The sequence below is a fragment of the Echinops telfairi genome, unplaced genomic scaffold (genome assembly GCF_000313985.2).
Source record: "Echinops telfairi isolate 266 unplaced genomic scaffold, ASM31398v2 ScPeMD7_19;HRSCAF=73, whole genome shotgun sequence".
NCBI lineage: Eukaryota > Metazoa > Chordata > Mammalia > Afrosoricida > Tenrecidae > Echinops > Echinops telfairi.
The window spans coordinates 5,487,048-5,497,062 of record NW_022103916.1 but is presented as its reverse complement, the minus strand read 5'-3'; the positions used below and the strand labels follow the sequence as shown (position 1 = coordinate 5,497,062).

General features: G+C 40.8%; 1 protein-coding gene across 1 annotated transcript in view; it reads left to right on the top strand.

Annotated features, from left to right (window-relative positions):
- The first annotated feature begins 4,259 nt into the window (after positions 1 to 4,259).
- Positions 4,260 to 10,015, top strand: part of ZNF81 (zinc finger protein 81) — a 49,604-nt gene continuing 43,848 nt past the window's right edge. The window contains exon 1 of the mRNA XM_030885067.2: positions 4,260 to 4,330. The gene's annotated coding sequence lies outside the window, so the exon portion shown is untranslated. The remainder of the gene's footprint in view (positions 4,331 to 10,015) is intronic.

Sequence of the window (10,015 nt, the reverse complement as noted above, 5' to 3'; positions counted from 1 at the left end):
AAAACCAGTACAGGAAGATTAAAATGGACCTTCCCTGGTGCTCCCAACCCTCTCAATAAAAAAACAACAACTCCCCAAACCCCAAAACCCTGTCCCCCTCACCTTCTGACCTCTCCGCCTTGAGATTCCCTTGGAAGCCACTGTTTTGATTGGACTCTTTGGGGGCTCCCTCACCAGATGCAGATAAGTGAATCGCTGAGAGAACTTGTCCCCAGTCATCTGCTGATTGCAGGACCATGTTCCAAACGCCCTCTGTTTGGGATAAATCGGTGCCTGTCAGGACTGGAAGCCTCTTAGCCTGTCTCTCTCTCTCTCTCTCTCTCTCTCTCTCTCTCTCTCTCTCTCTCTCTCTCTCTCTCTCTCTCTCTCTCTCTCTCTCTCTCTCTCTCTCTCTCTCTCCCTCAATATGTGAATTAGAGCGCTTCAAACACTTTGTGGGAAATAGAACTAACAGATACTGGAACTGGAAAAAAAAGATTTATTCATACATAAAGCAACTGACAAAGTCCAGACCCAGGTCCACGATGGGCGAGGTGATCACGCCTGCCACTGTTAGAATAGTCTATCATGTTGGAAAAATGTTTCTGAAGATCTTAAAATGGCAAGGGGTGGCAAGGCTAAAGTTAATGTGTAAAGTTAAAAAACCAAACAAAATGGAACATGTGTTTTTGTTACCAGTGTACAAGAATTTATTAGAGAAAAAATGAAGAATGAACTTTTTCTTTTTAAGAAAAAAATCTCTGGTTGCCAAAAAGTTGATTCGAACCCATGGCAACCCAAGGGGAAGCCATGTGTATGTTTGTTGGAGTGGGATTTCGATCCATAGTTTTCTTTTTAAAAATATTTATCTGGTTAGTTTTGCTTCCCTGTCCTTCCCTTTCCCTCCCACCTCCATTCCCCTTCCCCACAGACACTCAAGTCTATTTTTTTAATAGGAAAACTTTTTTTCTTGACTTCTTTCTTTTAAACAGTGACCTCATACAGTATTTGCTTTTATGAGAATGACTAATTTCATTCAGCATAATGTCTTCCAAATTCATCCATGTTATGAGGCGTCTGACAGTTTCATCAATCTTTTGTTTTAAGATCATTTTAGTGGGGGCTCTTACAACTCATCCATCCGATGTGTTGAGCACATTTGTACACAGGTTGCCATCATCGTTTTCAAAATGTTTCTTTCTCTCTGAGCCCTTGGTATCAGTTTCTCATTTTACCCTCCTCCCACCCACCATCGTGACCCCTTAATAAATTATAAAATAGTATTATTTTCATATCTTACATAGACTGCTGTCTCTCTTCCCCCATGGTTTCTCTTGTTCATCCCCCTGGGGTGTGTGTGTGTGGTTTGGTTGATCATTGCAATCGGTTCCACATTGCTCCCTTCCTCTCCCCCCTCCCCCCTCCCCTCCTGGTATCTCTACTCCCATTTCTGTTCCTGAGGGGTTTATGTGACCTGGATTATGAGTGTGCTGAGCTCTTATCTCTAGCTGTGTACATGCTCCAGTCTAACCCGCAGTGAAAGGTAGCACTGGGGTCATGAGAGTGGGGTGGGGTGGTGGGGTGAGGAAGCCTCAAGAAACCAGAGGAATAGTGTGTGTTTTATCAGTGCTACACTGTGCCCTCATTGACTCATCCCTTCATCATGACCCTTTTGTGAAGGCATGTCCCATTGTCTACAGATGGGCGTTGGGTTTCCACTTCATCCCCCACTCCTTGTTTGTATCGATATGATTGCTTGTTCTGGGTCTTCTGGTGCCTGATACCTGATCCCATGGACACCTCATTATCACACAGGCTAGTGTGCTTCTTCCATGAGGGCTTGTTGCTTCTTGGCTAGATGGTCACTTGTTTAACTTCAAGCCTTTAACACCCCAGGTGCTATATCTTTTCATAGCCAGGGATCATCCACTTTCTTCACCATATATGTTTATGCACCCATTTTGTCTTCAGCAATTGTGCTGGGAGGGTAAGCATCACAGAATGCCAGTTTATTAGAACAAAATGTTCTTGCATTGAGGGAGGGCACGAGCCAAGTGTGTCCACTTCCTCAATGTATTGCCATATAAATATATGTACCTATGCCAATACTTTTATTTTTATGAATTAATATATTTACTTAAGTGCACACCTGTGTTTATACCTCTATCCATAGCTTTGCTTCCTACATCTTTCTTTTGTTTCCGTTTACCTTCCTCCTTTCCCACCATCACGCTCACCCTTCTTCTGCCTCTTAGTAATTCCTCTCAGCTAGATTGCTTGTAAAAATGAACCTAGACTTAAAATAAATTGCCATTCACTAGACTATGAGCACTGACCCAGATAAAACCATCTGCAAAGTTAATAGGAAACCTGATTTCTCCGAATGCCATGCCGCAGCTGTAAATGCCATAAAGGGTTTCTAATTGGAATGACTATTACTTTGTTATCACTGAGAAACTTCATTCTCTAAAACCCTAGACTGTCAGAATCTTTACTCTTGGAAATTTTATTTGTGAAAATGAAATACAGTAATCTACCCTTGTCTGGAGAATTTAAAGCACACAGAAAAGCAGCCCTGATTTCCAGCCCAGGTACAGAGCTACTGATGAGGGATATCTGGACTATGATTATTCTCTGTCTATCACAGTGTTATTGATTTCAAGAAAACAGGATTCTGGGCCTGCTTTACTGTCCAGATTTTATGTTTACACACAGAACTGCTTTGCTTTGAGCTTATCCAAACACTGCTTCATTAAAATGTCACCTGAATGCTACCTCGGCTCTGAATCCATAATAACTCCTATCTTGGTCAGTGAGGATTCCTCCCCCTCTGATGTGTGGTTTCCCTCATTACAATGGGTCAATTAACCTACCTCTGTCAGACGACAAGTTAGTCCCTGGTGATTTTAGGCTTATTGGTCTAGGACAGTGGTTCTCAACCTCCCTGATGCCACCACCCTTTAATACAGTTCCTCATGTTGTGGTGACCCCCCAACCAGAAAATTATTTTCATTGCTACTTCATAACTGTAATTTTGATACTGGTATGAATTAGGACCCACAGGTTAAGAAACACTGGTCTAGGACATATCTTGCATTCAAACAAACAAACAAACAACCCAAAACTCAAACTCAGTGCCATCGACTGATGCTGACTCAGAGTGACCCTAAGGACAAAGTAGAACTCACCTTGTGAGTTTTCTAGACTGCAACTCCTCATGGGAGTAGATAGCTCTTTCTCTTGTGGAGTGGCTGGTGGGTGGTTTTGAACTGTTTACCTTGCAGTTAGCAGTCCAACGTGTAACCACTACACTACCAGGACTCCTTCCTCTTGCACAAGAGATTGTTAAAAGAGACCCAGAGAGGATTTCAGTGGACTGAGAGCATAGAGTAAGTTCCCACCTGATTCTATGCCAGGTCTCCTCAAATACTGTCCTCACCAGTGGAGTCAGAAAGGCACAGAGCTTTCTTCCTCTGCCCGAAGGGCTTCCCGGAGAAAGAGAACTATATAAATTTCGTTTTGAAGGATATTAAAACACCTTACCCCAAACTCATTGCGGCTCGATGCTGTCTCATTGTGACTTTACAGGACAGGGTTGAACTGCCCACTGTGAGAATAACTGCATAGCTGTGGAGTTTACGGAGGCATTCAAATCTCACAGCCCATCTCCCGAAAGACAGCAGGTGGAATCTAACACTGACCTCTTTCCTTTTTCCCCCAGTGGTAGGTCCTTGGAGGACTTGCAATTTTGATTCTCGCCATTACCCCCTCCCCACAATATGGTATGGTCCTGTGACCACGCCTGGCTGGCCTCTTTTCAGCCTGGGGTCCTCCCTTGGACCTAACAGCCTCTGGCGCCTACACCTTTGTTTCCAGAGGCATCTAAGCTTCATTAACATTACTTAGATCTGTGGAGACCAGACCCAAAGACTCCTGCAAACCCGCCCGGAGAAACGTGTCTATCGGGCTCTCAGCCACCTGTAGGATAGCTCCATCCTTTCACTCTGTAAGTTTAGAGGCGTCCTTATTCTCAGTACGGAAGAGACCCTCTTTCAACATGGCGTGCCCCATAGAGAAGTACTACTTGGGCGTAGCCATGTTCCCCGTTTTACATTAAACCCCCCAAAGCACCTACTCCATAACTGCTCCCTGAATACGCTTGCTTGACAGCAGTTTCCAAGAGGACTATGCACATGCGCGCCCCTCCCATCTCCTGCCCCCATGCAGATTCCCCAAACCCGTGAAGGGGCGGTGCTAGAGGTGGCCACCGGAAGCGGCTGTGGCTCCCAGCAGCGGTTTAATAGTTATTGTCAGGAGGATTTCCAGGGCCCAGAGCCGGAGGGATGTTGAGGTGATGGGGGGCCGGGGTGGGTGAGTGTTGGGGTATTTTGTGTGGTCAGTGATGAGAGCGTCTTTCTAAATTTAGTTGGGCAATTCACTCATTAATTTTCAGGCTTTTTCTTTTAATATAAACGTTAAGGTCTTAAAGTTCGCTTTAAAACGTACAAGGTTTGCTGCATTATGTTCTAAGTGTTTTCTAAGAGTTAGTACTTTTTCTTTTACCTGTGAGTTATTTATAAGTACGTTTAAAATTTCCAGAAGTTAATATTTTAATGGATTGCTAATCTCAGTTTTCTATGGTCAGAAAAATGTCTACCTGCAGCTGTTGGATGAAATTGAAGACTTATGGCCTAGATGGTGGTGATTTTTAAAATAAAGGTTCTAGATGTAAATGGAAAGTAATATTTAATTATTTGATTGTTAATTGTGTTGTACAAAATGTGTGCTTTTTCTTTTTGTCTGCCTTTTCTATTATTGCTACAGAATATGTGCATTCTTCACTGTGATTGCAATTTGTCGGTATTTCTTTGCTACTGACCATGGTCTGTGTTGAGTTACTTTTTGTGGAAAATTTAGATCGAGGATCATTTCTGTTGATGTCCAATTGATGTTTATTTTCATTGATGTTCAGTTGCTCAAGCACCAGTTGTTGAAAACACTATCTTTCCACTGAATTGTTCGCACCTTTATACAAAATGAGTTGGCTGTATTGTGTGGGCCATTTTGGATTTTGCATTTTCTTTTGTTGTACCAATACTACACTATCTTAATTACTGTAGTTGTATAATCAGTCTTGAAATTAGAGTGAGTCTTCCTACTGTATTATTTTTAAAATTTAGCTCTTCGTGGCTCTTTATTTTCTATATAAATTTTAGAATAATTTTGTCTTTATCTATAAAACATTGTTGGGGTTTTGCTTGAATTTGCATTAAATCTATATATCAATTTGGGAAGATTGACTGTCTTTCTATGTTAAATTTCCCTGCCCATGACCACTGTATGGTTCTCCATATATGTATATCTTCTTTGACTTTTGTAATTTTTGACATTTAAGTCCTGTACATGTTTTGTTAAGTGTACACATGACTGTGATTTTTTGGAAGTGGTTGTAAGTAATACTCTTTACCATTTTGGTTTCCACATGCTTGTTACATATATATGGAAATAGAATTGAGTGTTGTCAGATGATCTTGTGTCCTGTGATTTGGCTGAGCTACTTATTAGTTCTATAGCTTTTGAAAACAGATTCTTTGGGTTTTCTATGTCAGCAATCATGTCAGTTTTATTTTTTCCTTTCTTATCTCTATAACTTTTGTTTTCCTTCCTTTTCTCTTACTGTGGTTGGTCACAGTGTGATATTGAGCCAGCCTTGCATTACTGGAGTAAACCCCACCTTGTTGTGGTGTGTAATTCTTTTTATGACTGGGTTTGGTTAACTAGTACTTTTTTGAGGATTTTTACATCTAAACTCATGAGAGACAATGGTCTGCAGTTCTTTTTGGGTACTGTCTTTCTCTGCTCTCAGTGTGAGTACAATATTGGCATCATAGAATCAGTTGGGGATAGTATCCCTCTCTCTTCGATTTTCTAGAAAAGATTTTGTAGAATTAGTGCTAATTATTCTTTGATGGTGGTAGAATTTTCCAGTCAAACCGTCTGGCCCTGGAAATTTCCTTTTGGAATCTTTTTTATTATGGTTTCAATTTCCAATTCCATTAATGGTTATAACACACTGCTGTTGAGTTGATTTCAGTTCATAGTGACTTTGGTGGCATACTGGTTATAGACTGAGCTGCCAACACTCCCTCCATGAGATAGGTGAAACCGTCTACTCCTACAAAGATTGAAAATCTTGGAAACCTGAAGGGGCAGTTCTACTCTGTTCTATAATGTCACTAGTAGTTAATAGTTACACCCCAAACCAAACCCACTGCTATCAAGGTGATGGCGACTCATAGCAACCCTACAGGACAGGGTAGAACTGTCGCTGTGAGTTTCCAAGATTGTAACTGTTGACAAGAGTAGAAAGCCCCATCTTTCTCCCATGGAGCAGCTGGTGGTTTTGAACTGCTGATCTTGTGGATTGCAACCCAAGGCATAACTACTATGCCACCAGGGCTTCTTTGGTTAATAGTTATAGGCCTATCCTAATGACTCTAATAGAGTTGTGGTATTTTATGTATGGATGGGGTGGTGGTTGAGGAATTGTACTGTTTTATCTAAGTTGCATTTGTGTGCATGAAGTTCTAATTAGTAATCACAATATTAATGGTTGCAGAATATGTAGTTTTATGTCATTTAATTCCTGATATTGGTATGTTTCCCTTTATTTTTTGTCAGTCTTGCTAGAAGTTTACCATTTCTTTTCAAATGATGAGTTTGAGGTTTCATTGATTGTTTTCAATTTCATTGAATTTTGCTCTTAATTCATTACTTCCTTCCTTCTGCTTAATTTGGGTTTCTTTTTGCCTCCCTAGTTTCTTAAAAGTGGGAGCTTGTTGATTAAAATATATTCTTTTCTACTGTAAGCTTTTTAAAAATCATTTTATTGGCGGCTCTTACAGCTCTTATCACAATCCATACATATATCCATTATGTCGAGCACATCTGTACATTTGTTGCCATCATCATTCTCAAAACATTTTCTTTCTACTTGAGCCCTTGGTATCAGCTCCTCATTTTTTTCCCTCTCTCCTCCACCCTTCCTCCCTCTTGAACCCTTGATAATTTCTAAATTATTATTTTTTTCATGTCTTACACCGACTGCTGTCTCCCTTACCCCACTTTTCTGTTGTCTGTCCCTCTTACATTTTACTTTCAACATTGCTTTAGCTATATCCCATAAGTTTTGATATTTGATATTTTAATTTTCATTCAATTCAATGTATTTCTCCTCTTTCTTTCTTTCTGTTTTTTTTAAAAGAGTTAAGCCACAAGTTTATTAAAGCATAGAGTCACTTCAAAAGAGAAGAAGCGGATCCCCCCTCACAAGGTGAGGTGAGGACGTTGCCTAGGGGATCACTTCTAGTTTTATATGGCACTTTCAAAAGGGAGGGGGATTCTGCTCTCCAGATGGTCAAACGATTCTCTAATTAGTTCCTCGGTTCATCCTTGGGTCGCACACATCGATTCTTTTGGTTTTATCTGGGCTGCTGCTTTGGGTCAACATGTCTCAGACTTCTCTTTGAGTACAGTCCTGTACCAGAATGTTACGGCGGACTGGCTTTAAGGTTAGGGTGTTTACCAAGCCAGTTCTCACAGAGTCCTTTGCTCATAGAAGTCCCTGTTCTGTCTAATGAAAGGGCTCATTAGGAAGTCAATAGTCAAGTGAGGATGAGCAAGTAGTCACAGGCCTCCTCAGCCATCAATCATGTCTCTTTCCGTATCCAGAAAGGTAACCTGGAGGCGGGGGTTGAAAGAGGGAACCGATTACAAGGATCTACATATAACCTCCTCCCCGGGGGACAGACAACAGAAAAGTGGGTGAAGGGAGACGTCGAACAGTGTAAGATATGACAAAATAATAATTTATAAATTATCAAGGGTTCATGAGGGAGGAAGGAGGTGGGGAGGGGGAAATGAGGAGCTGATACCAGGGGCTTAAGTGGAGAGCAAAAGTTTTGAGGATGATGAGGGCAATGAATGTATAAATGTGCTTTACACAATTGTATGAGCCCCTAATAAAATGATTTGAAAAAAAAAGAAAGAAAAAGAAAGGTTGCCTGCTGGTTGCTCAGTTTCACAGTTCTGTGGTCTCCGATTAGATGAGGAGAAGGTACCCCGTAATCTTGGTGCTGCTCCTCTGAGTGTCCGGAACAAAGTCTCTGCTGCATCTGGTCTTGGTAGCCCTACGACTTCAGACAGAGATCTTGAACATGCTCTTCCAAGGTCCTAGGGGTTTCTCTCTCTACCACTGCTTCAAAGAATGACTCTTCCTTAGGGCCAAGGGGTGGTCGTCTCTTCTTTCTTTGTTGTGGCCAAACGTACATGCTGAAATACCCACCTACACAACAAATTCTATAGCCCCAATTTAGTGATGGGAACCACACTTCTCATGTTATGCTACCATCTTTGCCATTTCTCTCCAGAATATTCCACTGCTATTCCATTCATCACCCCCTATTCTTACTTGCCTTTTTTTTCCTCACAAAAATCATTGGTCTCTATATAATTGCTTCTTTCAAAAAAAATAATAGTTATTTTAACAGTTTTACCAACATACAATTCACATATGTTTTAATAGTTCAGTTACACTCATACAAGTTGTACAACCCCCCTCACAGAAGGGTCACAAGGAAGGGACAAGTCAGCCAGGGTGCAGTATAGCACCGACAAAACACACAACATTCCTCTAGTTCTTTAATGCTTTCTAACCCCCACTATCATGACCAGTTCTAGCTTACAGATCTGGTTACACCAGAACATGTACACTAGTACAGATAAGAGCTCTAGACACACAGAATTCGGGACAGATAACCCCCTCAGGGCCAATAAGGAAAGTAGCAATACCATGAGGGTAGGCGGAAGGTGGGGGAAGAAGAGGGAGAAAGGGGGAACTGATCACAATGATAGACATACACTACCACCATCACCACCCCAGGGGGACAAACAACAGAAATGTGTGTGAAGGGAGACAGCGGACGGTGTGTAATATGAAAATAAAAATAATTCATAAATTATTAAGGGTTCACGAGGGTGGGAGGGTGGGGGAGGGAGGGGAAAAAGAGTAGCTGATATCAAGGGCTCAAGTAGAAAGAAAATGTTTTGAAAATGATGATGGCAACATATGTACAGAGGTGCTTGACACAATGGGTATATGTATGAATTGTGATAAGAGCTGTAAGAGCCCCCAATTAAATGAGTTATTAAAAAAATTGTACAACCATTACCACACTCAATTCCAGGACATTTCTTCTTTCTTGTACTTGTTGTTGGCTCCCCATTTCCTGCCAGCTTCCCCTGCCTTGTCCCTTTGCCTCTAACTATATAATTGCTTCTTTCATATAAGTAAGATCCTACATATTTATGCTTTTATGATTGATCTATTTCACTCTAAATAACATTTTCAAGGTTCATCAACATATGAATAAACAAAATGTGGTACATGCATATAATAGAATACTACATCTGAACTTCATTCCTCTTTGTGACTGTGTAATCTTCTACCATATATATGTGTGCCACCTTTTGTTTATTCATCTGTCGGTGAACAGTGAGGTTGTTTTTACATTTTGGCTCTTGTGAAAAGAGCTGCAATGAAGATTGGGAGGTTTCTGTTTCTGTTCTTGCCTTTACTCCTTTGGGGTCTATACCTAGGATTGGGAACTGCTGGGTCATATGGTAGGTCTATCTTCAACTTTTTGAGAATCTACCAAACTATTTTCCACAGTAACTGTACAATTTTCTATTCCCACCAGCAATGGACTGAGGGTTAGTTTGCTATACTTTTTTTATTCCCCTTGAGACTTCTTTGACTCACAGATTATTTAGTAATGTGTTGTTTAATTTCCAAACTCTTGGTTTTTATTGATTCTATTATTGATTTTTAAATTCGACCCCATTATAGTCAGAGAATACTTTCAACTTGCTTAGTTTTTATGACTCCAGTTATATTTTATCTTGATGAGTGTTTTATAGATTCTTGAAAAGAACGTATTCATAAGCAAATGTGGCGAAGAAAGCTGATGGTGCCTGG